This window comes from Mustelus asterias, chromosome 9, assembly GCF_964213995.1.
Source record: "Mustelus asterias chromosome 9, sMusAst1.hap1.1, whole genome shotgun sequence".
NCBI lineage: Eukaryota > Metazoa > Chordata > Chondrichthyes > Carcharhiniformes > Triakidae > Mustelus > Mustelus asterias.
The window spans coordinates 44838680-44866245 of record NC_135809.1 but is presented as its reverse complement, the minus strand read 5'-3'; the positions used below and the strand labels follow the sequence as shown (position 1 = coordinate 44866245).

The 27566-nt window shown below is 43.4% G+C and overlaps 1 protein-coding gene across 2 annotated transcripts in view; it reads left to right on the top strand.

Annotated features, from left to right (window-relative positions):
- Window positions 1-27566, top strand: part of LOC144498659 (protein bicaudal D homolog 1-like) — a 247428-nt gene that overhangs the window by 33551 nt on the left and 186311 nt on the right. The window lies entirely within an intron of this gene.

The window sequence follows — 27566 nt, the reverse complement described above, 5'->3', positions numbered from 1 at the left end:
AGCAGCATACAATTCTCAGCATACCATGACCTTCTCCAGGCCAACTAGCGCTAGGTATTAAATGCAATTTTTACTTGCAATGCCCATATCCTAGGACTGAATTAAGGAACATTGAAGAGATGTCTAATACTCCCAGTTACAGCCTCAAGCTAGTAAAGCTGGGATGACATTCCCTGTCCTAATTCTGGTATTTTCTCCTTCATGTGTCTGTGTGCCACTGTTTACAATGCACCAGTCATAATTCATCAATTAGGAAGAAGTTAGTTGAAGAGACAATGCTCAGCTGAGATTGTTTATGGAGACTTGTGGCTGTACCTTGATACTCACAAAATGCATAGGAAAAAATACACTTTGAACTGTTATGTGCAGTAAGTCTTCTGTATTCCACATTACCCTCAAAAGATTAGATTTTAATGATTACTGGGTGACAAGTCTGAAGATTGTTGTACAGTTCTACAACAACAACAATTTATATTTTTATAGCATCTTTAATATAATAATTGTCCTAAGGTGCTTCACAGGAGCATTATCAAACTGAACTAGAGCACAACACTAGACAGCCCTTCGTTCCTTTACTGAGATTATGCTGCACTATTTGAGGTGCTGTCCTTTGGATGAAATATTAAATTGACACCCTGTTCCTCCTTTCAGGTGGAGGGAATGATCCTAAGGCAGTATTTTGAAGAATGGGAGGGTTCGCCCTCCCCAGTGTCCTGGCCAATATTTATCATTACAGATTATGTGGTTGTTACCCTGTGAGATTTTGCTCTGTGCAAATTGGTTGCCATATTTTCTACATTAGAATATTGACTCCACTTTCAAAGCAGTTCCTTGGCTGTAATGTACTTTGGGATGTCCTGAGGTTGTGAAAGGTGCGATATTAATGCATGATTTTATTTCACAATGAATTTCTCTTTGGGAACCCCAATTTGCAAAGGAGCAGCAAGGTAGAGGCAGTCAAACCACCACCCACCCAGTAGGATCTGGAGACCCAGGTACATTTTGAGATCTTTCCCAGGAGATTGTGTTTTGGTGAATTTGCACTTCAGACATGAAGCTTTGGAGGAACACTTCATTGTGAAGGAACTCTGTTGCTTCAGTCAGAGCTCTGCAGCATATAGACTCACACCATGACACTGTCACTGTCTATGGTCCTCAACTTTATGCAAGAGGCTGTTTCCAGGAAGTCACTGGACTATTGGCAAAAGAAGCAATTTTCTGTCCAACCTTCTACAAATCAAATCACCAGATGTGGGGACATCTCAAGTGGTGATCCACATGACTGTGCTGTTACAAAGAGTGTGGGGTGCAGTGACAAAATGTTCAAATGTGCTGGATTCCCCAGGCATGTGTAGCTTATTGATTACATCCATGTGACCTTGTGTGCCAGAAATGTAAACCCCTATTTATGTGAACCACTCAAGTTTCTGTTCTCTATATAATAGCGAAGCAAACTATGTAACAATGGAACCACCTTAAAACCTAAAGCACATCTCCACATCTTTGAACAAATACTTTTACAAATCACTTCAAGTCGGGCAGTAAACACTCAGTGAGACAAAGCTTGCTAGGTACTGCTAAGCGGCCTTGTTTCAGAACAGATGAACACATGCTTCACTTATTTTAATCGGCGCAACTTGTCTTTGAGGAATAATATAAACTAATGAACATGCTATGTGCTCCCACAGCAGTGGGCTATCTTGCATAGCTTAAAAAGAATAATGTCCCTACGCTGTCCCCTCAATCAGAGTCTCTCTCCAGTTTTCCCAGCTCTCAGTTTCAAAGCCTTGCCTGCCCTCCTAGCATTCCAGTTCAAAAGCTTTCTCCTGTCCACTTCTTTTTAAATCTTTCACATTATGAAGATCATATAGAATCTACAGTGCAGGAGGCCATTTGGCCTAACGAGCCTGCACCCACCCACAATCCCACCCAAGTCCCATCCCTGTAACCCCACATATTTACTGTCCTAAACCCCCTGATACTAAGGGGCAATTTAGTATCTACCTAACCCGCACATCTTTGGACTGTGGGAGGAAACCGGAGCACCCGGAGGAAACCCATGCAGACATGGAGAGAACATGCAAACTCCACACAGGCAGTCACCCGAGGCCAGAATCGAACTGGGTCTCTGGAGCTGTGAGGCAGCAGTGCTAACCACTGTGCCACCATGGTGGCACAAAGCAACAAAGTGATTTCTATGATCAAAGAGATTTCCTGCACAGTGGGTGTTGAGGTTTCTCCAATTACTTAGACAGCTATTGCATAGCTTACTCCTTTGTCTCTAGTACAGCAGGAGGAGGAAAGTCCATGAACCTCCCAATCATCAACAATGAACTGAGCCCAGCGCGCATGTGCAAAAGACAAACTGAAGCATTTGCTGCCACCTTCAGCTGGAAATGCTTCGCTTCTTCCTGAGGTCCGCACCAATTGGCTAACTTGATTCACTCCACGTGATCTCAAAAAATGGCTGCATACATTGGATTCATCAAGGTCTGTGGACCAAGACAACATTCTGGCTGTAGCACTGAAGAGTTGTACTCCAGAACTGGCTGTAGTTCTAGTCAAGCTATTCCTTTACAGACACAGCACTAGTGTCTACAGGCAAGGTGCCCAGATGTGATATATCCGCACAAAGCAGAGCAAATCCAATCTAGTCAATTACTGCTCCATTGGTCAACTCTCAATCATTCCAAGTTAGAGTGGCACGTGCCTTAAAGCAGGTTGTGCTGTTCTAATGCACTGCTGCCTTTATCCTTTTGGGTAGCAAAGGTCACAAGTTTGGGAGTTTCTGCAGTGTAACTTGTGGATAGTACACACTGCTGTCACTGTGCATCAGTGGTGGTGGGATTGAAGGTTGAAGATGGCACGGATGGGGTGCTGATCAAGCAGGCTGCTTTGTCCTGAAAGGTGTCAAACTTCGAGTGTGCTTGCAGCTGCACTCATCCAGGCAAGTTGAGAGCATTCTGTCAGATGTGACCTGTTCCACACAAAGCAGGGCAAATCCAATCTAGTCAATTACTGCCCCATTGGTCAACTCTCAATCATTCCAAGTCAGAGTGGCATGTGCCTTAAAGCAGGTTGTGCTGTTCTAAAGCATTGCTGGAAGTTGTCATTGACAGTGCCATCAAGTGGCCCTCGTTCATCAATAACCTGCTCACCAATGTTCAGTTTGGTTTCTGCCAGGATCATTTGCCTCCAGACCTCATTACACCATTGATCTAACCATGAGCTGCATTCCAAAGGTGATTTCAGAGTGACTGCCCTTGACAACAAGGCAACATTTGACCAACTGTTGCACCAAGGATCTCTAGCAAAAGTGAATTCAATGGGAATCGGGAGGGGGAGGGGAGAATTCTTCACCAACTGGGTCGTACCTCCCATAAAAGATGTTTGAAGCTGTTGGAGGCCTCAGGACATCGCTGCAGGAGTTCCTCAGGATAGTGTCCTAGGCTCAACCATTCTCAGTTGCCTCATCAATGACACTCCCTCTAACATGTCAGATGTGAGGATCTTCACTGATAATTAATGTTCAGTTCCATTTGTAATTCCTCAGATTATTAAATAATTCATGTCTGCACACAACAAGACCTGGACAACATTCAGGCTTGGACTGATGAACGATAAGTCGCATTTGGGCCACACAAGTGCAAATAAGTGACCGCCTCTCCTCGACATTCAGTGGTATTAACGTTGTTTAATCACCGACCATCAATATTCTGGATGTTACCATTGATCAGGGACACACAAACACAGATGTGTAATAGGAAACCAGAGAGATTCTTTGGTGAGATAAAGTACCATCCAACTCCCCAAATCCTGTCCAGCATTTTCAAGACAGAAGTCAGGAGTCTGACAGAATGCTCTCAACTTGCCTGGATGAGTGTAGCTGCAAGCACACTTGAAGTTTGACACCTTTCAGGACAAAGCAGCCTGCTTGATCAGCATCCCATCCGTGCCATCTTCAACCTTCAATCCCACCACCACTGATGCACAGTGACAGCAGTGTGTACTATCCACAAGTTACACTGCAGAAACTCCCAAACTAGTGACCTCTGCTACCCAAAAGGATAAAGGCAGCAGTGCATTAGAACAGCAAAACCTGCTTTAAGGCACGTGCCACTCTGACTTGGTAATATATCACTATTCGTTCATCATTGGGTAAAAATTCTGGAACTCCCTTGCTCACAGCACAGTTGTGTGTACCTGCATCACATAAACTGTAGCAGTTCAAAGTGGCTGTTCACTATCACCTTCTCAAGAGCAATTAGGGATATACAATAAACTCTAACTTTGTCAGCAATGCTTACATCCTTTGAATGAATTTTTAAAAATTACACTGTGTCCCTGGAATATTTATTTCCCAAACTCGATCACCTTGTAACCATGTCTCTGTAATGGTGATTAAACCGAAACTATTTATCTCTATTTGTGCCACTATTTCATTTATCTTATTGCATAATAACAATTGCTTTTTGTGTGGGAATCACCTTTTCGTTCCAATATGAGAATGCAATTTTCCTCAAAACTTTAGAAGCAATTCATATTTCCAACTCCTTTCGATAGAAAAGTGTTTAAAATGTAGACATAAAACATAGTGCAATCAAACAAGCATTGATCCTGGGGCCCAGTGTCACCAGTTAGTGAAACAATATAAATCCCAGGGCACCTCCACCGAAGCATCGGATATTGGCTGAATTTGAAGAGATTACAGGATTCCTGTGGCATTGAACTGAAGTTTGTGTAAGTGTTTTGCTGCATAATACAGTTATGTTGCTGGTGTTTGGTGACATCCAGTCTAAGATTGATATTTGGTTGGCGATGTGTAAAGTAAAGTTTATTTGTTAGTCACAAGTAAGGCTTACATTAACACTGCAATGAAGTTACTGTGAAGTTCCCCTAAATTAGGTGCAAGCCTCAAGGTCAAAGCTCAATCTCTCTATCTTCATGAAAAGGAAATGGCATTTGCTCTAGAGTGGGAAGGCTCTTGTTTTAAAACTGCTATGGAGCTCTCAAAGAATAAAAGACTTATTGGGATATTGAAGCAAATGATGGTGGGTAAAGTGTCCTGTGGGGTAACCAACTGAAGATTGATATTAATACAATGTAGGCAAAAATTATCCAAATTTTTAGTTTGAATCCTGTTGAATAAGATGTGGATTTTCTGTTGTGTACTTGCTCGCCCTCATTGCAATTTTTACGGATCCTGCACGCCTCACTTGATCTTGGTTCTGCAGCAGTCATTTGTTTTGTTCTATGCCATTAGACTGAGTGCAATTGGAAACGCCCATTAGCGAATGGCGGGTTATTGTTACGGACAATATTTTTTGCATGGACCTTTTTTTACATGGATTTTTTTTTACATAGCTGATTGATGTATACAATCCCTCAGGCAATTTAATCTAATTGTTTGGTTAAATGTCCTTTGGAAATATACCACAAGCATAATGAGAGTGGAGATGGGAGAATGAATATCTCCAGTTTATATCCCAGGGCTGCAATTACAATGACAAATACTGCTCTAATACAAAGTAGATTTTTTAATAACACACTCCCATTGACAAGGAGCAGAAAGAATAAGCCTTGCCTTGGGTAGCATGGTTGTTGGTATGCATGCTTGTTCTCCCTGTCTGGTTCCAAAGAAAATGTCAGCATGAGTTAATTAAACAGTATTGGACTTGTCTTCAAAGTGCAAACCATAGACCATAGACTTTCATATGGCTTATTGGAAACTGCAGCTCACCCACATTAGTAACAGTGATGGCATTGACTGCCACAGGGTTACCAAATACACTGTAGTGTGACTAATCTGAGACTGATTGGAATTCACATTTCAGCCAGGAACACATGTATTTTAGAGACTCGGGAAACATTTGCAGAGGACAGCTCCTCTCCAAGCTGTGACATTTTAAATGTCTCACCAATATAGCAAACTATATCTTTTGTTTTGTAGATGTTATATCGGATATGTGGAATATCCAGAAAATCTGTCAGCCCCTTGACAAGTTGAATATCACACTGAATTTACTCTTGTGGAGTATTAACTATTGTGAGACTACCTTGTTCCTCCAGCGAGCGACACGGTGATTTTAGCTTTGGTTTGAAGCAGAAACAAACGCACAGCAATATTAAAGTCACAATGTTAAGCATCTGCTCCGAAATGCCATTATTTCCTCTTCGTGCTGCCTTATCCCATTGTACTGTTGACTCAGCCTAGGGTACAATCCCAGATTGGTCAAGGGCTAACTCTTCACCCATAAACCTAAGAGGTACATGTGGGGGTGGGGACGGAGTGATATTCCTTCATAGAGGACATCACAACGAAAGTTGATCTCTTCCCTACCTGATCACCCTTGTCAGTGGCTCTGCTTGATGACTGAACGGGAATAACATTCTACAAATGTTTCTCTGCTTCACTTGGGATTGCCAAAGCCAATCATTGCGACCTCAACCAAAGAGTTCAGTCTGTTGAAACAGCTTTCATACCGTGTCATTCTAATGGATGGGCTGGATTTGCACTTCTCCAGATGCAAGTAGTTTTGTTTCTGAGCTAGGTCACTGGCAAAAGGGAAATCTGAGTTGGATTTTGGTGGGAGGTCTTGGATGGATGAAGCTGAAAGGGAGTTTCCTTGGTAATATGTAATAATGTGCCTTGCACAGTATTTTGCCAGACTGAGAAGTTATGAAAAATAATGGATGTGTTAATGAGATACAAAATGCCTTTTGAACTTGATTTCTCCAAGGAATCGTATATTTAAAAAATGCACTTTCTTTAGATCACTTTAGTGTATCATAAACCAGTTAGATAACAGGATATATAGAGGCCTGGAAGTATTGTCTGCTCGGCATGAGACCAGAAACTCGAAAGAACAGGACCTCTACAGGGAAGGAATTAATGCAGTTACTGGGGGTTGAAATTGTATTTTTAAGAAACTTCAGGAGACATTCTGTACCTCATTAAAATGTTTTACAATGACAGTATTGTACATGTTGCTGAAATCCTTTGTCATAGAATTCCTATTTGCTACTCTTTCCTTCGTCTCTTTCAAAATGCTTTATCAATTTTAAATCTACTTGTTAGTCAGAGTCCGATATCACTGTTAGTCATTTTTTATTTTACATCTTCTTCCCTTTCATTGCCTGTTCCCTCCATGTTGCATCACGTGAAGAACTGGGTGGACCAAAGTGCCAGCTCATTTCAATTGGGACTCTTTCACCTTTCCATAAAGTAGGCTGTCATTTCCTCAACCCACACTAGATTTAAACCTTGTTTTAAGGCGGTCAAAGACTGTGACAAAATTGGTTCAACTGACCAAAATGATCTCTATTTTTTCTTCAGCGGCTAGAGATTTGAGTTGACAACTATTGCCTCTGCATCAAGCAGTTAAGGGACTGAGTGGGAATTGATCATTCACGCCTCTGCTCTCAGTTAACAGCTCTTACTGCATTTGTTTGAAAACACATTTTAACCTTTTGTAGTTGTTATTGGAAGTGAAAGGCTGCAACTTTATTCATGGCCACCAGGGGTGCTTTTTTTTAGATTGGTAGTATCATTGGTGAGAAACTGTTTGGAATAGTTTAAGGAGTTAGAACAAGAGAACGTAGATGTAAAATTTGGAACCGAGAATAGGCGTTATGTGCATAAAAGGAAACTTGAATGCGCCACCAGACTTAGTGATTGAAGATGAGACAATGGGCTAAAATGTCAACTAGTGATTTGGGTGGGGGGGGGGGGGGCGCGGCTGGTGGTTCATGTAATTGTGCCAATCATCCAGTGGGTAGAGCACATGACACTTGTAAGGGTCCAAGTCAGCCAAATATCCAAGAACAAATATCACTATTCAGCCAATGAAAGAAAATATGTATGAAATGCAGTATTAATTATTTGATTAGAAGTGAATGATGTAGTCATTGATTAACATGGATAATGCTACCCTGATATTCCACTGTCCAAGGGGAAGGTTCTGAAAAATGTTTCCAACACCCATAACTAATGGAAAGATAGAGGATTCATTTCATTAAAAACTCTTATTAACTTATCCCCAGGCATGTGTCATTTTAAATATTTTGGCTTAAACAGTAATCCTTTGTCAGGAACTGGCTTTCCATCTCTGGCTATTAAAGCGATTTCTGTGATTTCACCTCCTGCTCCCTGTTCATTCGTTCATGTATCTCCTCTTATTTAGTTCCTCCCAGTTTGTGCCTGCGCTCCCAGTGTAAACAAAACATATTGGAACAGGAAGCAATGTGACTTACACAATGGTGTTCGCTCGCTACATTGGATGTAATTGCAGCATCTCGCATCACTTGAGATGAAATGTCTCTTTTTGTTAATAAAGCATGAGAAGAATGCACAGGAAAACATCAACCAGTCCATCAAACTGGTCTCATAATGGTCACAATGCAACTTATGCGTAATTTCACTGCCTCCCGCTTCCCCTCCACCAGTCAAACTTTTTAATTATAAAGAGGAAAAAGACACACATCAATTTTGGATAGTTTCTATCCGATCCTGAAAGAGATCAATCAAGTTCCAGGTCAGACAGTTGCTGGGGGGATACATCACCCAATACTTCACATACCCGTTATAGACAGTGAAGTCAAGTCAGAAAGTTATTCAATTTCCTCTGAGTATTTGCATTGAATCGACAGTCGCTGTGACTGGTTCTGTTCATCAATAACTCTCTCCGAAAGAGTTGTCTCCTGGCATCTACCCTTCTCCTGTGCTAAGTATGTTAAATTACCCAATCCTCCCTCAAATAACCTACCTACCCACGTGAAGCAAATCTAATCCTTGTATTATTTTCAAAACCTCAATCAAATCTCAGCCAATGCTTTTCAAGCATAAAATTTCCGAGCTCTTTGAGCCTTGGGGTAACTAAAGATCTTTTAATTTAGGTATCGATCTAGCGGTCCTTCTTCTACAGGGCCTCTATATTACCCACATTGGAAGGGGACCAAAACTGCACATTATTTTAGATGAGGCCCAATCAATTTCTTGTATTTTTTTATTTCGTATTTGATTGGCATTCATTCTTATTCCATTTGCTTTTACAAAAGCCTCGTCGCACAGATTGTGGACCTTCTGAGGTTCATGTACAGGAATATCTGGGTGTTTCTGCTGCCTTAGTGCTTTAAAATCATAACCCTGTATGGTGCATACATGGTTGATGTTGAATCTATCCACATGGGTAAGATTTTCTCATAAATGTAAGTGTAAAATGGGTGAGAAAGCAGGAGGTTTTCTCGTTCTTTTTTCAGTGAAGTAAGTAATGGTAATTTACAGCCCTCTGTGCAATGCAGAGGCAGTAATGTGAATCTCGCCAGGAGGGGAGGAAAGAGTGTAAGCTCGCCTGTGAGGCCAGCTACTGAGTTCCAGGGGTGTCATTGCGCAGGTGCTCTGATCTCCCGGTATACTGTGTACACACAGTACATACTGGGAGATCTGTCACACCTCCCCCCACCACATGATCATCACCCCAGCTGATCACACCTCAATTGCAGCCCTGACCATCCCCCCCACCCCCCCCCCCACCCCCCAGTATGCAAAGTGACCATTTAAAATCTCTGCCATTGCTTGGAGAAATTTCACCATAATCCCATGAAATTTTTATTTGTATTCAGATGTTTCCAAAAACTTAAAAAAATAACTAAGTACATCTTGCTGACACAAAGATAGGTAGGAAGGTATGTTGTGAAGAGGAAATAAGGGCTACAAAAAGCCCTAAGTAGGTTAAATGAGTGGGCAAAGATTTGGCAAATGGAGTATGATATGGGTAAATGTGGAATTTTCCATTTTGGCAGGAAGAATAAAAGAGATGTATGTTATTTAAATGATTTAAGTGAGAGATTGCAGAGCTCAGACGCAGATGGATCCGGGTGTCTTGGCGCATGAATCTCAGGTGAATCTCGCAGCAAGTAATTAAGAATGTTAGAATTTATTGTGAGAGGAATTGAATACAAAAGTCAGGAGGTTATGCTTCAGTTATACAGAGCATTGGTGCAACTACAGCTGGAGTACTGTGTACAGTATTTATCACCTTATTTAAGGAGGGACGTAAACGTGTAAATGTAAATGTGGAAGCTGTTCAGAGAAGGTTTACCAGACTAATACCTGGACCGAGCAGGTTGTCTTAGAGGAAAGGTTAGACAGGCTAGGCTTGTATCCGCTGGAGTTTAGAAGAATAAGCGATGACTTGATTGCAAAATAAAGGATCCTGAGGGTTATTGACAGGGTGGATGTAGAGGTGATATTCCCTCTTGTTGGATGATCTAGAGCTAGAGGTCACTGTTTAAAAATAAGGGGTTGCTCATGGGTCATGAGTCTTTGAAACTCTTTTCCTGAAAAGACGGTGGAAGCAGAGTCTTTGAATATTCTTAAGACGGAGGTGGCTAGATTGTTAGTAAGCATGATAAGTTATCGGGGTAGGTGGGATGCAGATTTGAGGTTACTATCAGGTCAGCAATAACTTATTAAATGGCAGAGCAGGCTCAAGGGGCTGAATGGCTCCTTGTTTGTATGTTTGTAAATGTCTCCTGCTTCTGCTCTCATTATTAGCTCTCGTATATAAATCTATTCTAAACTCAGACTTGGAATGAAAAGATACAAAAGTCTGAGGTCGCGTACCAACCAACTTAAGAACAACTTCTTCCCTGCTGCCATCAGATTTTTGAATGGGCCTACCTCGCATTAAGTTGATCTTTCTCTATACCCTAGTTATGACTGTAACACTACATTCTGCACCCTCTCCTTTCCTTCTCTATGAACGGTATGTTTTGTCTGTCTAGCATGCAAGAAACAATACTTTTCACTGTATACCAATACCTGTGACAATAATAAATCAAATCGAGTCAAAAAGAAGAAGAGTTGCCAAGCATCATATTTAGCACAATATAGTGTGGAAACATCAATATGAATTATATAACCAGGTTGTATGTTCATAAACTAAAGCGATGGGCACTGTTTCTTTCGCTGCGCCATTGAACTGGCCACCATTTTGGGAGATTGTTTTCCATTTCTAGTTTTTTAAAAAGATATGTGGCCTTTTTGGGAAGCAGCTGAGTGGGAAGTTGTATTTGGGATTGTTTGCCTTGCATCATTTGATTGCATCCTGCTGTTTCTCAACGATGTGAAAAGCAGCAGCTTCAGCAGGATCTTGCTGTGAAGTGCAGCATGCTAATCGCCTTCGGTGTGGGCAGGGTGGGGAGGTGGCTCAGCCAGCGATTCAGCTGCTGAGTCAGAGCTGGACCAAAGCATCACATACTGCTGAAATTGTGTCTGGGTTTAATAAGAATGTGAAGATTTTCAAGTCTAATTAGCGCTGGGCACATCTTATTTTATTTGACTGGATTGTAAACAAGCACATTCAGCAGTTTCTGTCAGCATGAACTGCAGAAAAAAAAACATTTTGTTTCCTGCATCACCATCCTTCGCTTTGAAGAGAAAAACATATCCTTTAAGAAACCTCCCTCAAAAAAATCCTTTTATTAAATGTAAGATACATGTTGATAAATCACGAAGAAAAAGCAATAATTCAGCCTCGCGAGCTGCTTATTGACTGGTTCTAAAAATGCAGCCTCTGACCTTTGGAAGGTTAATTGAATTATTCTGGAAGTCTCATAAAAGGTGGATTTTTTAAAATGATAGAAAAATGGTCAGCTTGAAGCCTCACTAATATCATTCGATCTGTGTGTTCAAAGGCTGCAGAGAGCTCATTCCCACCCTCCCAGCAGCGTCTCCTTGAGCACATGAAGCATTCTCTGCTGCACACACGTACTGTCTGTCTCTCTGGCATCATTATGTGAGCAGCCATGTGTGGCCAATAGCTCCGTCCTCCGACATTCTGGCTGCAGTGCTCAAGAACTAAGTGTAGAGCAAAAATGAGCTATCTGTCTCTTCCAGCTAACACTCGACCACTAATCTCCTTTTTTCCAAGGCCCGTGAATATATCACCATTTCCCAGTCACGAGCTCAGCTTGTCCGTATGCATGGCTGTTTGATTCTCTTCAGTCTTAGAACAAATCAGTCAAGGTCACACGTGATTGTCACTCTAATTGTGACCATAGCACTTTGACCCTCTGCAAATTCCTTCACCAATAATAGCCATTCAAATGTCATTAGATTTGGTTAAACAATGGGTGTCCCCCCACTTTGGACATTTTTTTTTTTTTAGAAAAAGTAGTCATGGGATTAAATCTCCAATAATAGTCCTGTGATTGTGAACTTTATTCTGACATGTTGATGAGCGATAGCACAAGAGTTTATCTGGAAGGTGAGATTGTGGGAGTTGAAACTGGTTGCTGATTGGGGTGAGAGGTCATGTTGGTGAGTGTTAGGGCTGCTGTTGTATATAATTGTTATTAATGACTGGAATGGATGGAGCTAATGTTCAAGGATGATTGAAACCAAATTGGGTGCAAGAGTCACAGAAGCCTATGGACTGGCTAGGTTAATGGGCAGGGAGTTGGATTTCAGCGAGGATAAGTTAGAAGCTTTGTCATGAGAATATGGGTTACAAATGAAGTGACAGCAGGTTGATCATCCTGATGTAAGAAGCCCTGATGCTCTAATTATTTCTACTGAACACTGGTGCCAGTGTGGGAACATTTTTGGTGCCTGCTATTATAGGTGGAGTGGAATGTGCATGAAGCACTGGAGTTAAACCTATGGACGGATTGGAAAATGTGTAAACATCAGAGTGACTGTTGATGAATAATTGGATGTGACCCCTCAAGTAGGCCCCAACATTACTGTCTGGAAGACTAGTTTATCAGATGTACTGTCACCCTTACAAAGAAATGCTAAAAGTTATAATGTTTAAGCAGATCACTCAGCCCAACAGTCTATCATTGTTTATTCACTATGTGAGTGAGTGGAAGCAATCACTTTTACTTGCCATGTTCTCATACAGTAGATCTTTGGCGAAGGCTAAGGAGGTTCCCAATTTGCATCCCCTTCTCCCCTGAATACAGGTCCTCTGAAGAAAGAGGCCATGTTGGGGTGGACAAAAATTTCACCTGTGGAAAGTGACAGCCCAATTCCAGGACCCAAAGCTCTGAGGAAGAGTCACACAAACTTGAAACATTAACGCTGTTTCTTTCTTCACAGATGCTGCTAGACCTGCTGAGTTTTTCCAGTGTTTTCTGTTTTTGGATTCTGACCTAATCTGAAGGCCTTCTCTAACATTCCGGCCTGATTTATGGCGGGATTAAGCCAAACGTCCCATGGAAATTCATGGTCAATGTGTTTAAGATAACAGAACTGTAAAGTGACCGGAAGAGTTTGGTGGCTAGCCAGCCAGAGTCTGCCATTCAACAAATCATCCATCCAGAGACTCAATTCAGCATTTCACTTCAGTATACATTCCCCCATTACTCTATCTCAAAGCCCATTCCATATATTAATCACACTTTTGTGTTGTGAAGAATTTCCTGAATGTCAGATCAAAATTGTCCCTGCATTAGTTTGAACTTGTGACTCCTTGTCCTACTCTTGTAGTTTAGTTTAAATCAATAAGGATTTAGTGCATCATTTGCTTTAACGCTCAGCTGCTTTGATTCCAGGTTGCATAGCCTAAGTTTCTTCAGTCTTTGATAATTCTGACCTTTGACACTGAGCAGCAACTGAGTGGCTCTGCACTGCTCATAGGTGGTAAAGAAAGCAAATAAACTGTTGGAATTGATAGTGTAGGGTGGTGATATTTCAGTGGAGCTGCTATTGCTGGAGTACTGTGTTCAGTTGTTATCTGTTGCTCAAAAGGTGGCAAAATTGCTGGCAGAAGTTCGGCGAAGTTCTGAAGGTTGTGTCCCAGAAGTTATGGGGCTGAGCTATGCTAAGTAGAAAGATGAAGGAGATTAGATGGATTAGATTATCATGTCTTTATGATTGTGGAGTTTTTGGATTCTGCTATGTTCCCTGCAGGGTACAGGATTGGAGGGCACATAACATTAAGTTTGTCCAAAGTAAATTGGAAATTTAGGTCCTAGAGTCATAACTGCTTGGAAAGAGGCTCTGCCAGCTCTCTGTGGAGCAACCAATTAGTCCCATTTCACTGCTGCATCCCCATACCCCGTAAGTTTATCTATCTCAAGTACCCATCCAATGTCCTTTTGAAATCATTGATCAGCCCCACTTCCACCATCCTTGTGGACAGCTGGTTCCAGGCCATTACCACTTGTGTTCTTCTTCACATTTCCATCCCCTCCTCTGTCACCCACCCTCACACTTCATGCTCAAAACCTGGTGCTAGTGTGATCAGCAAATGGGAACGCAGGTATTTAAATTAAAGGGAGATTGACAGTGGAACATTCCCAGCAAACATGAAGAGCAGAAAATGATGGCAGGGTTTTTAAAAAATTGGACAAATTTCAGTTGGGGATGTTAGCTCCAACATTGCAGGAAACGACTGATGAAAGAGTAAGTTAGAAGGAACAATGTTATTCTACTGAATGGATTGCTATGTGACTGAATCTCTGAGAATGGAACATTAAGAGGTTCAGAGCAATTATTTATATCAAAAACTCTACACTCTTGCTGTTGACTGCAAACAACTCTGACTGTTTGTTCAGGCAAAGTCAGAATGCGCTTAACCAGTGTTCTGCTCTATTTAGAACTGAGCTTCAAACTCCATCTCCAGTTCCTTATCAAGATGCATATTTCAAGCTTGGCAGCATTGCCCACAAGTGCTCCTAATTAATCCAACTGCCACTAAAATCCTTATTTGTGCCTCTGTCACTTAGCACTTTTCCAGAATTCCTATCCTCTTTTAACTCATCATCAAAGCCTTTGCCATGTTCACCATTCCTGCACTAAGCCTCTTTTATTCATCACCCCCTTTTCCAAGGATGTCCATCGCTTCCCAATAAGTCTGTTCCAGATACAAGAACATGATCTGTTCATATCAGTGAGTCCGAGAGAGGGAACCAATTGGTTTTCAACTCCAGAAATAGAGAAGCATTGGTTTTAAATGCCAAGGAGCTGTGTGGATTATTAAGGCTGTTCCAAAAAGTGGTGGTGTGTTTTATTAAAATCACTTTGAAAATGGAATGAGAGTGTGTAACTCTCCTGCACTATTAAAAAGGTGACCAGAGGAGCAGAGGCAGCTGGGTGCTTTCAACAACCTGCCGAGAGTACAAGAACTGTGACAAGTTTTCTATCCTCTCCGTCACTATGGGTGATTTAGAGCAGTGGTTCTTACACGTTGTCATCTTTGGACCACTTAGGCAGGGAAAAAGATCGAAAAAGACCACCCACTGGTCTACCCCACCCGTTTTCATGTGCCATCACTAAAAATCTCAGCAGAAGCTATGGGAAGAATGGGACATCAATGTCTGGCTCCAACCTGGACAGTTTCAGTCTCATGTTGGGCTTCATGTTCAGCCAGAAATCACTCTTTGTTTTCAACCGCACAAGTGTTGAAAATCTGATCCCACAATTGTATGTTGTAACAATAACATGAACCTTGCTTATAAAACAACATTATTGTTGCTTGCATGTATGATGACTCATGCTGTGCAAATGAGAGCCGGTCTGGTTGGCTGACGTCACATGAATGTTAGGGATGAGCGTTCTGGCCTGTTCTTTTGTATGGCCTCAGCCGTGGTATTGTGCATCAGTGAGTATCATTGTTAACCGGCTCTTGACTAACTGAGGACCCTCACAAACTGCCAGTGGTCAGCAGACCACACTTGACAACCACTGATTTACAGGGGAAGGCACTGGGAAGAAACCACTGAACTATTGTGTGGGTGAAATTACTGAAAGGAGAAACTTAAGTGATGAAGGTTAATATTTCCCCATATTACACAATTAGGAAAATTGTAAAACTGTTTATAAAGAATGGATTTATGAATTTGTCAAATATAGTGGACAAACTTTTCCTGGGGCTTCTTAAGTTGCCACTCTTCCCTCCGATGACAGCACGAATTCTTGTTGGAATATGGACCCTGGGTTCCCCTACCCCCTGACGATTTACCCTCGGTGGCTGAACAACTAAAGGTTGAAAGGCAGGAGGGGTTTTGACTGTACGGGCTATTTTAGTAAGCGATTATGCTGCTTTCATATGATCCAGTCGCTGGATAACAATGAAAGGAAGAGAAGATCTGTGTCAGCCAGTGATAGTGAAAAGCTGCCCAGGAAGGGAGCCAAGCTGGCGCACTTGGTACAAGCTTTGATGGCAGGCTCTGGGCCTTTTCCAAATGCTGGCAGCAGCATCAAGCTTTGGTGGCACCCAGCAGGTATCTTACCCAAAGAGGAAGCTTTAGCTGACTTGACAGTATTGCTCCAGGCTAAATACTTGAGTAAAAGAGCTTTGCAATGTCATCTCATCAAACATCAAACTGAACAAAACTATAAGCTGGATTGGACTTTAAATTTATTTAGTTTGGCTGTTCTTTGGGAAGGGGAAGTCTTAGGGAATTCAGGGATCGTAGATATATTTTGGAACAAGGGGTAATTTCTACATAAACTGTGTGTGTGTGTTTGGTTATTTATGTACTTGTGTCATAGAGTGTTTAGTCTTTTTGTGTGTATTTTTCTTTTCTTTTAAGTTAATAAATATTCTTTAATAATTGTTATACGACGAGTGGACTGGTTCCTCATTGTGGTTTTATGTGACTCACAATATTTTTAAAAAACGATACACCACCACAAACCGACGTTTCAAGTTGGGACACCTTCGCAGGTAACATTAGTGTGGTTTCCGACAGCTCCTTGTCCATCTATGCAGTTGAATTCACTCATGTATATATCAATAACGTGTATACCATGGCTACCAACTGCTTATCTTCTTTTGTCTTATTGCTTAATGTTTAATTCTGTTTAAAAAACATGTTTAAGAACACAAGCATCACGCCTCAAAACTGGATTCCACAGAATTTCACAACTTTTGAACTCCGTTACTTTAAGCACAAAGTATTTGGTTTGAAAATTGTGTAAAGTGTTTTGTTGTTTGATTCTGATTCGATTTTAAAGACAGCAGTACCAGGGACTTCAGAGAAGTCTTTATTTTTCTTCGTGCATTTAAGTGATTGTTCAATTTCTCTGCACAAGATTACAGAAGTAGGAATGAATAGAAAGGCACAAAACAGAGTTGAAGGTAATTAACCAGACTGAAGGGATCAGTGATGGAACCGTCGATATTTACCATTTACAGAACTGGTTTGGCTTTGGGAATTACATGGACAATTTCAAAATGACAGCTATGGTTAATACTGGAGAAGACTAATGACAGAGTACAAGTTGTCAATAAACTTGCAGAATGAGTGTGTAAACAGCAAATTAAATTCATTATAGGTAGTGTGAAGTGGGACATTTTAGTAGGAGGAATAACCTGGGAAAATAAGTCTAAGAGGAGCAAAGACATCTCAGGGTACAAATTCACAAATCATTAAAAATAACAACCTAGGTTATCGAGGACATAAAATTCAAATAAAGCAAAAAGGTTCATTTATAGAGGATTTTAATTGACAAGCAAAGAAGTTATGTTAAGCGTTTAGTTTATAGAGTCATAGAGGTTTACAGCATGGAAACAGGCCCTTCGGCCCAACTTATCCATGCCGCCCTTTTTTTTAAACCCCGAAGCTAGTCCAATTGCCCGCATTTGGCCCATATCCCTCTATACCCATCTTACCCACGTAACTGTTTAAATGCTTTTTAAAAGACAACATTGTACCCGCCTCTACTACTGCCTCTGGCAGCTTGTTCCAGACATTCACCACCCTCTGTGTGAAGAAATTGCCCCTCTGGACACTTTTGTATCTCTCCCCTCTCACCTTAAACCTATGCCCTCTAGTTTTAGACTCCCCTACCTTTGGGAAAAGATATTAACTATCTACCTGATCTGTGCCCCTCATTATTTTATAGACCGCTATAAGATCGCCCCTCAGCCTCCTGCGCTCCAGAGAAAAAAGTCCCAGTCTATCCAGCCTTTCCTTGTAACTCAAACCATCAAGTCCCGGTAGCATCCTAGTAAATCTTTTCTGCACCCTATACTTAGAAAATTGAGCACCTTTTGGATTTGCTGATTTTTTTTAACAGAATTTTCTGGGTTTTTGCCATTCTGATTTCCATTGGCTGGATTTCATAGGGTGCTGTAGTCAGGGACAGCTTGGTCAGGACCTCGAGCGCTGCCCCACAGCAACTTAAAGCTGGGAGCAGCGTTAATTGCTTTTGGGTGAGATGTCCGCCCTGTCTTGGGAACAAGTCCCACTGTAGCCAGGTGCTGGCCAACTAGATTGTCCAGCGGCTCTATAGTCCCACCAACGGCAGCAGGAGCACTGAAAACTGCTGAGACACAGGTAGCCCCCCATGCCGAAAAGTCCAGATAAATTCGAGTGTCAGGGTCTTGGTTCTGGAGAAAAGGTTGGGTTGGGGAGGGGTGGGGGGGGGGGGGGGGTGGATAGTAAAAGGGGAAACATTCCCCCCCCCCACCTGCCTGACACTAGCCCGTGCAGCTATAGCTACCTCCCCACAGTGTTTCTCTTCCCCCCCCCCCCCCCGCCCCCCCAATTAATTGGCCACTTAATAATCTTAATAGGCCAAGGTGCTGGTAAGCCTTCAGGCAACAGGAAGACCACCCACTTGATTTGATGGTTCTCCCCCCCCCCCGCCCCCCTCGCCTTTCAAACATAAGAATTAGGAGCAGGAGTGGGCCACTGGGCCCCATGAGTCTGTTCTACCATTCAATAAGATCATGGCCAATCTAATTTTAACTTCAATTTCACGAAGCGCTAACCCTTGATAACTTTCACCCCCGACTCATCAAGAATCCATCTTCTTCTGCCTTAAAGATATTCAAAGCCTGCCTCAACCACCTTTTTGGGAAGAGAGTTCCAAAGTCTCACAACCCTTTGTGAGAATTTTTTCCCCCCCAATCTCTGTCGTAAATGGGCCACATCTTATTTTTAAACAGTGACCCCTAATTCTAGGTTCTCCCACAAGAGGAAACATCCTCTCTGCATCCATCCTGTCAAGATCCCTCAGCCTTCAAACCCACCAGCAGGGAATTGTCAGAATCAGCTCCATATCTCAACAAAGGGTACAGAGGCACTGGGGAAAAATACAAGAACTGAAGCCAAAATTGCGAGGTTATAACTATTATGAAAGACTGGCTCAGCCAAGGCTCTTTTCTGTGAAATAGGGAAGTCTGAGGGTTAATAAAGGCCATTGAAAATTAGGAAGGGTTTGCTAAGGCAGGTGTACAGTAGATGTTTTCACTTGTGGTGGAATTCAAAACTTGGGCATATCCGTACAAAACAGTCACTAAAAATGCAGCAAACCATCCAGGAAAAACCTCTTAGTGGTTAGAATGTGGAATTTCCTGTCATGTGGAATAATTCGGGCAAATAGCATAGATGCATTTAAGTGGAAGCTAGAAAAGTATGAGGGAGAAAGGAAAGCAAATGCTGTTGGGGCTAAATTGGATAAGGGGAGAAGAGGCTCAGGTGGAACATAAAGGCTAGTACAAGTCAGTCGGATCGAATGTCCAGTTTCTGCTCTGTAATTTCTATATCATTTATTCTTACATTTAACTGAAGCAGTATCTAACTCATTTCACACAATCATGCTGCTTCTAAAATTCAGACTTTGGTTTAGTTAAACTCATTAGGCATGAAGTTCTGTTTGTCAGCTTTCTGCTGCCCCATGCACTCTGGTTTAGTGGGAATTTGATTCAGGGATGTTTCTCTTCCAGTCCAGGCCGGAGAGACCACAAATTCCTCTTGATATTGTAACCTCAACAGATTGAAAGAAGAACTCTGCTTTTTCTTTAGAAAAATGAATTTTGAAATCTCAACTTCTCTGTCTGTTCAGTCCCATTCTCTCCCTCTTTCCTTTTCATTAACCAACAGGCATTTTGTCTGATCAGTTTCCTAATCCCCTTTCCCGACCCTCTTTCTTGAATGGCTGCAAATGTTTGTATCCAGTGTTCTTTACTTGTTAGCTAATTTGGCAGAAGGTAATCCCATCCTTTTTATATTAAATCAAATGAATAGGGCACTCAGTCGAGTGAATATCTCCACCATACAGTGTTAACGCAGCATAATTACAATTGCACAGCCCCTCATTGAGGCTTTTCCCTGCATGGTTGATGTTCTGTAACTGCAAAGCTGAAAAAAAGAAATAATTTTATTAAGAACTTCCATCTCACTGAGGAGGCTTCAACAAGCTGCTCTGAAAACTCTGCTTGCACTGTGACAACTGTGTCAAATTTCCCCACAGCAGCTGAGACAATCCACAACATTCTAAAACAGCCAACACCATTCTAAATCAAGCAATTCTTAACGTACTAAAGGAAATCGGTTTGCACTACCTTCCAATATTTATGGATCCTTTCAAAATATCTTTGTCAAAAAACTAATCAGTGTTCTTTACCTGAAGCAAGTCCTTGGGCCATATCCTATCTGTGCGCCAAGTTTCATTGAAACCCATTGATGCACCATCAATCGAGCAAAGACTAGTTTGTATGCAAGAACAAATAGGCTTTTATTAGCAAAAGACTTGGAGCACACCCATACCGATGAACTGGTCCAGACTGAGGCAGGGGGGTGGGGAGCAGTCGCTTTTATACCTGGACCGGGGGGGGGAGGAGTCTCAGGTAGGGCCGGCAGGGATGTGTCCAGGCATGTCACATATACAGGTAATAAGCTAACAGTGGTTTACCACAGCCATCCATTAGTTGAGATATATTGAGATATAAGTGCTGAATTGGCGGGAAAATGGTGTAAATCACGATTGTTTTTTCAGTGCAACTTCAGACTCGAATCTCCCACTCTGTGCAATGCAGAGATCAAAATCGTGAATATCATTAAAAGCTCGGGGGGTTATTCACACTGGTGTCTGACACTTTCTGATCTCTGCGCATGCCCAGTGGCCCTGAACTGTCAGCCTGCAGTTTGCTGGCCAGCCCGGGACCCTCACAGTGCTGCCCCTCTAGCCCTCCTCATGGCCCGATCGTGGCCTGCACAAGCATTCCCGGGCCAGCCCCGACGCACCCCCCCCTCCCCGCCGTCCCGGAGCACCCCGATCTCCAGCATCCCCCCAGCAGTGATGATCCTCCCTCCCCCTCCCACCCCAGCAGACCACTGCCCCGCCAGCCTGCCCCAATTGCTGGCCTCCCCCTATCCTGACCAGATCCAAACAGGAGATGGCAGTGGGGCCCCACCCACTTCCACCCCTAGGCCCTGCCCCAATAGACCCCACCCCCTTAGCACTACCCAATGCCCAGTGGGAAGTGCCAAGGAGCCCCGTAGGCATGGGCACTGTGCCCCTTGGGTAGTGCCAGGGGGCACAGGCTGGCACTGCCAAGATGGCCATGCCCAGGGGACACAATCCCTGCTGCCTGACCTTCCTGGGGGGGCACCGATTGCCCTCCCTTCACTCCAGTGGGTTTGTCCCGCTAGTTCCCCTAAAGTGGGAAGCTACGCTAAACCCCGACGAAGTGAAATTGCACTGGCGGAGTGGGAGATGCTATCGGGCCTGGAGAATTCAGTCCCGGGACTGATAATTACATGCAAATAGCATTAAAAATAGATTTAAAGTACTTACCTGGTCTTCCCACTGGTTTCCTGCGTGGTCCCGACCATGCCGGATTTCTGGAGGTGAGAGACACACATGCGTCGGGAATGCATGCGCGAATCCCGCAAATCGGCGCATGCGCGCATCTTCCGACTGAACCCGCCAAAAAATTAGCATGTCGGAATGGGAGAATCTCCCTCATATTGTTTACAGATAAACAGACCAACAAACCGGGATGAAAACATTATCCTTACCCACTTTCAATGGTGGAGGTTACAAAGCCATTGGGTGAGAGTTTCCAGCTCTTCCCGCTGGGAACATCTTGTGGCCATGCCAAAGCTGCCCCCCAGGGTGGGTTCCCGGTGGCAGGGCGGGTGAGTCACACAAAATGCTGCAGACATCATTAGGAATGGAAGATATTATGTAAGGTGAACTGCCTCAGTCGGGATAGGTGGCCGGCATAGCTGGTGTGTAGCCTGCTGGCTTCACCGACAGCTATTCCCACCGGATTTCTCAACACTGAAAAAATCCAAGTGGATCACACGACATCTCACTGGTGCCCACCCTGCTAGCAAAAACAAAAATAGATACAGACACAGAGCCCACGGAAACAACCTCTATCACCAGGAAATCCCCTCCCCCACCATCACCAGGGAATCCCCTCCCCCACCATCACCAGGGAATCCCCTCCCCCACCATCACCAGGGAATACCCCCCCCCCAACATCACCAGGGCATCCCCTCCCCCGCCATCACCAGGGAATCCCCTCCCCCACCATCACCAGGGAATCCCCTCCCCCGCCATCACCAGGGAATCCCCTCCCCCACCATCACCAGGGAATCCCCCCCCCCAACATCACCAGGGAATCCCCCCCCAACATCACCAGGGAATCCCCTCTCCATCATCACCAGGGAATCCCCTCTCCACCATCACCAGGGAATCCCCTCCCCCAACTCCACCTCCAGGGAATCCCCTCCCCCACCATCACCAGGACTCCCCTCCCCCAGCCCCACCACCAGGGAATCCCTTCTCCTACCCCCACCATCGGGGAATCCCCTCCCCACCATCACCACCAGGGAATCCCTTCTACCCCCACCATCGGGGAATCCCCTCCCCACCATCACCACCAGGGAATCCCCGCCCCCACCACCAGGGAATCCCCTCCCTCACCACCAGGGAATCCCCTCCCTCACCACCACCAGGGACTCTCCTCCCCCTCATCCTCCCATCAACACCAGGGAATCTCCCCACCACCAGGGAATCCATTCCTGCTACCCCAACACCACCAGGGAATCCCCTCCCCCCACCACCACCTTCATGGATTCCCTCCCTTGCAAACACAGAATTCCACCCCCATGGACACCGAACCACCGGCACCTCCCCCACAGACAGTCTCAGCTCTGCCCCTCCAGTGCTACTGGGCAGTTCCTGGGCACTGCCAAGGCATGACCCTCTTCCCCCTCGGAGCTGTACCTACCTCTGTGCCCCCAGCGGGTTTTGTTCACCAGTTCCCCATAAACCCAATTGATGCTGCTGGTGGTGGGGGACTTTTCATTGAGGAGGATGGCATCGTACAGTAAGGAGGCCCTCTAATTATACAGAAATGTATTCAAATGGGATTCCCATCATTGCACAGCGGGAACCCCATTGCCTCACTGATGGGTGTGAAGACAATCTAACAGGGAAATCCCCTCCCCTCCTCCCATCGTTTCCCAACATTGTGAGCTATCTGGGAAACAGCAAACTGTAACTTCTTCCGCTTCCCCTTCTCTTTGTTTGTTCCTTGTTCCTGAAGTGTGGATTCATTTTGCATCCTGATTCTGGGATAGTGAGTACTCTTCACAAGGGAGTGCTGACTGTGAGATATCCGTGGCCAACCACAACTCTGTGGTTAAAATAATACGACAGAATGCTAGTTGAAGGAAGCCATGCTCAAACTATATGTGGCACTGACCCGTATTCTGGTCTTGAAAAGGGGGAATTTGTTTTTAAATGCTTGCTTAAACTTCAAGAATGCATCCTGTGAATGCAGTATGGATTCTGATTCATTTCAAGGCAAATCCTTCAGATTTCCTTAATGGTTTGATCAATAAATGATATGCGTGTCCCTATATTAAACCTGATAGATGGTGCCTGTTGCTTGATCCTTGAATGTGATGAGAAAACTGAGCTCAGCATGGATAGCAGTCTGGCAATTCAAGTACACCCTTCAGATGTAACCAAGGAAAGCTATTAAATGATTATAATCTATCTGACACTAATGCATTGAGTTAAACATGTATTCTGCCACAGAATTTAAATTGCAGGGTTCCATTTGCCTGAATTGATGTTTACACACTTGAGATGTGATATCTGGTTAAATGACGTATCTGTAAGTTTTCTCTGAAGACCATCTTGCAACCAAGTCCAGCTTCTTGCTTCATTCGAACGTGTTTTTCTCTTGTCTTCTGATAAATAGATCACCACAAGTTTATTTCATCCAAACTAATCATGTGACTGAAATATAATGTTCTGATTTTATTCAGAACAGGGATAACGTAAACCAAATTCCTCCCAAAGGCAATGGTGCACCTCAGCAGAGGTGTATCATTGTGTACAGCTTTGATCTCCTTAAGTAAGGAAGGGTGTACTTGCCATAGAGGCAGTGCAATGGAGGTTCACCAGATTAATCTCTCAGGTAGCAGGATTGCTTTATGAAGAGAGATTGAGGATCTTGGGCCTGCATTCTCCAGAGTTTTGAAGAATTAGAAGTGAGCTCATTGAAACTTACCCTGGCACGCCCTGTAAGAATTTTGTATGTTTCCCTGGGCTGGTGTGTCTATACCAAGGGACTCAGTTGCAGAGTAAAACTGAGATGAGGAGGAATTTCCTCATTTGGAGGGTGTTGAATCTTTGGGATTCTCTTCCTAAGAGGAGTGTGGGAAGCTCAGTCATTGAGCATGTCCAAGACAGATCTGTTTGAATGGCAGAACAGGATCAACAGTTTCCAATGGTCTACTCATGCTCCTGTATCCAGAAGTCCAAATACAATATAGCAAAATAATTTCTGCACAAATTAATATGAACAAAATCCAATAGTTTGAAGTAACATTATAACCTCGAAACCAGTTCAGAGTTTTTAAAAGAAAACTATTTCTATTGAACTGTTTCCAGATTTTTGTTGTAAATTGCAAATTTCAGCTTGGAAGGTCAACGCACAAATGTAATTCCCACAATCTCATTTTGCACCAGGCCTATGATATCCTCCATGTAGAAATGTTAATCTAACCCAGCGGCAGGAGGTGGGGGTGGGGCGGGTATGATTGGTATCAGACACACATTTCACATCATGGACAATTTTACATTCCGATGATTTCAATTAAGTGTGAAATTGGGTGGAGTGTAGAATGGCTATCTGACCTGAACACAGCTTATACCTGCTAGGTGGGTCGGGTTAATATTGATACTAGTGTGTTGGTAGCAGAAAATTCTTTAAAATAGTGAATGGGGCTTAGATAAGGATGAGACTGTGGGCTCTGAAAGAGCTCTTCTGATTGTTTATAGTGAATGATGTTTACAGTGTCCCTACGTAATGAACATCTAAGCTGTGGGAGCAGATATTAGTCAGCAAGGAAATGGTCTATCGCCGAATCATCCAATGATCAATGAGTGGCTGAGCGACACAAACCAACCATGAGAGAGCATGGTGACAGCATGGTTTTGTGAGAGGGAGGTCATGCCTCACTAACCTGGTGGAGCTTTTTGAAGAAATGACCAGAATGGTTGACGAGGGAAGGGCCGTGGATGTCGTCTATATGGACTTTAGTAAAGCGTTTGACAAAGTCCCTCATGGTAGGCTGGTGAAAAAGGTTGGATCTCATGGGATAAAGGGGGAGGTGGCTAGATGGGTGGAGAACTGGCTTGGTCACAGAAGACAGAGGGTGGTAGTAGAAGGGTCTTTTTCCGGCTGGAGGCCTGTGACTAGTGGTGTTCCGCAGGGCTCTGTATTGGGACCTCTGCTGTTTGTGATTTATATAAACGATCTGGAAGAAGGTGTAACTGGGGTGATCAGTAAGTTTGCGGACGACACAAAATTGGCAGGACTTGCAGATAGTGTGAGGAGCATTGTCAGAAGCTACAGAAGGATATAGATAGGCTGGAAATTTGGGCAAAGAAATGGCAGATGGAGTTCAATCCTGATAAATGCAAAGTGATGCATTTTGGTAGAAATAATGTAGGGAGGAGCTATATGATAAATGGCAGAACCATAAAGGGTGTAGATACGCAGAGGGACCTGGGTGTGCAAGTCCACAGATCCTTGAAGGTGACGTCACAGGTGGAGAAGGTGGTGAAGAAGGCATATGGCATGCTTGCCTTTATAGGACGGGGCATAGAGTATAAAAGTTGGGGTCTGGTGTTGCAGATGTATAGAACATTGGTTCGGCCGCATTTGGAATACTGCGTCCAGTTCTGGTCGCCACACTACCAGAAGGACGTGGAGGCTTTGGAGAGAGTACAGAGGAGGTTTACCAGGATGTTGCCTGGTATGGAGGGGCTTGGTTATGAGGAGAGATTGGGGAAACTGGGGTTGTTCTCCTTGGAAAGAGGGAGGATGAGGGGAGACTTAATAGAGATGTATAAAATTATGAAAGGCATAGATAGGGTGAATGGTGGGAAGCTTTTCCCCAGGTCAGGGGTGACGTTCACGAGGGGTCATAGGTTCAAGGTGAAGGGGGGGAGGTTTAACACAGATATCAGAAGGACATATTTTACACAGAGGGTGGTGGGGGCCTGGAATGCGCTGCCAGGCAAGGTGGTGGAGGCGGACACACTGGGAACGTTTAAGACTTATCGAGATAGCCATATGAACGGAGTGGGAATGGAGGGATACAAAAGAATGGTCTAGTTGGACCAGGGAGCCGCACGGGCTTGGAGGGCCGAAGGGCCTGTTCCTGTGCTGTATTGTTCTTTGTTCTTTGTTCTTGTTGAGAGCACCAGGTTTGAATCGTGGATCCAGGCTAAATTAAATGATCACAGCCACAGTTTTTGTTCCTTAACGTTGATATGGGGGAAGAGGCCAGAGTGCCTTCTCCGTGTGTCCTGTTAAAGGGACTCCTGGTGTAAATTTGGATGAACACAGGGTTAAGCTTGGTTATGGCACTACCAGTCAATTCACCAGCTAACACTTGGTGCAGAGGCTATCACAGGAAGAATGGCCAGTTGGATAAGGTACGAGAGCACAACCAGCAACTATGAAGGGCACCCCAGCAAGGGGAACGGAGAGAATAAAAATAAGAGGACTTGAGGATTTGCAAGCACAAAGTTCAGATAATATGCACCAACAACACTCAAAAAGATGATGGTGGAAATTGAAGTGTGATGACAGAAATATAATGATGCTATCTGATATGAGGGCTGGGAGATAGAGTATGTGAACTTGATCATTATAAAAGGTCAGGTAGGTGACCCCTGGGAGTTAGAGACTCTTTCCCTCACATCTACAGGAGGATGTTTATTGGGGTTTATTATCAAGGACAATATCTTTCTGAATTATTGGAATTTCAATCTAATGTGTGCGGCAGAACCAATCTGACAATCATGCTGGAATTCTTACAATTTAGTTGATTGAATGAGATTAAGTTGGCGGAAGCATTTGGGAATTTCCCGAAAGATTGCTGTACGTATAAGGCTGCACATTTTGTTAAATCAGCTGGGTAAGTGCAGGATGACTAGGGATGTTTTGAGTTCTAATTGAGCACCGATCGTCACATTAGCTCAGATTTACTTCCGTCATCACCATTGCTGCTTATATTTCTGAATGACCTCCAAAGAAATAATGCAAGTGGAATATAAATCTCAAAATGACATTAATTTGTGTACGAAAGCAGAATATTCTTAAAAACAATGGTAATCAGTTAGAAAGATCTGCGTGAATAAATACCTTGTCAATGAGGCCAAGTGGTGTAGAATACCAAGGGATGTAATATAATCTTTAAAAAATGTAAATGTAATATCATCATGTGGTCTTCCAATACCTTCAGCAAGGTTGCTGTAATAAATTTGGATTTGTCAGTGA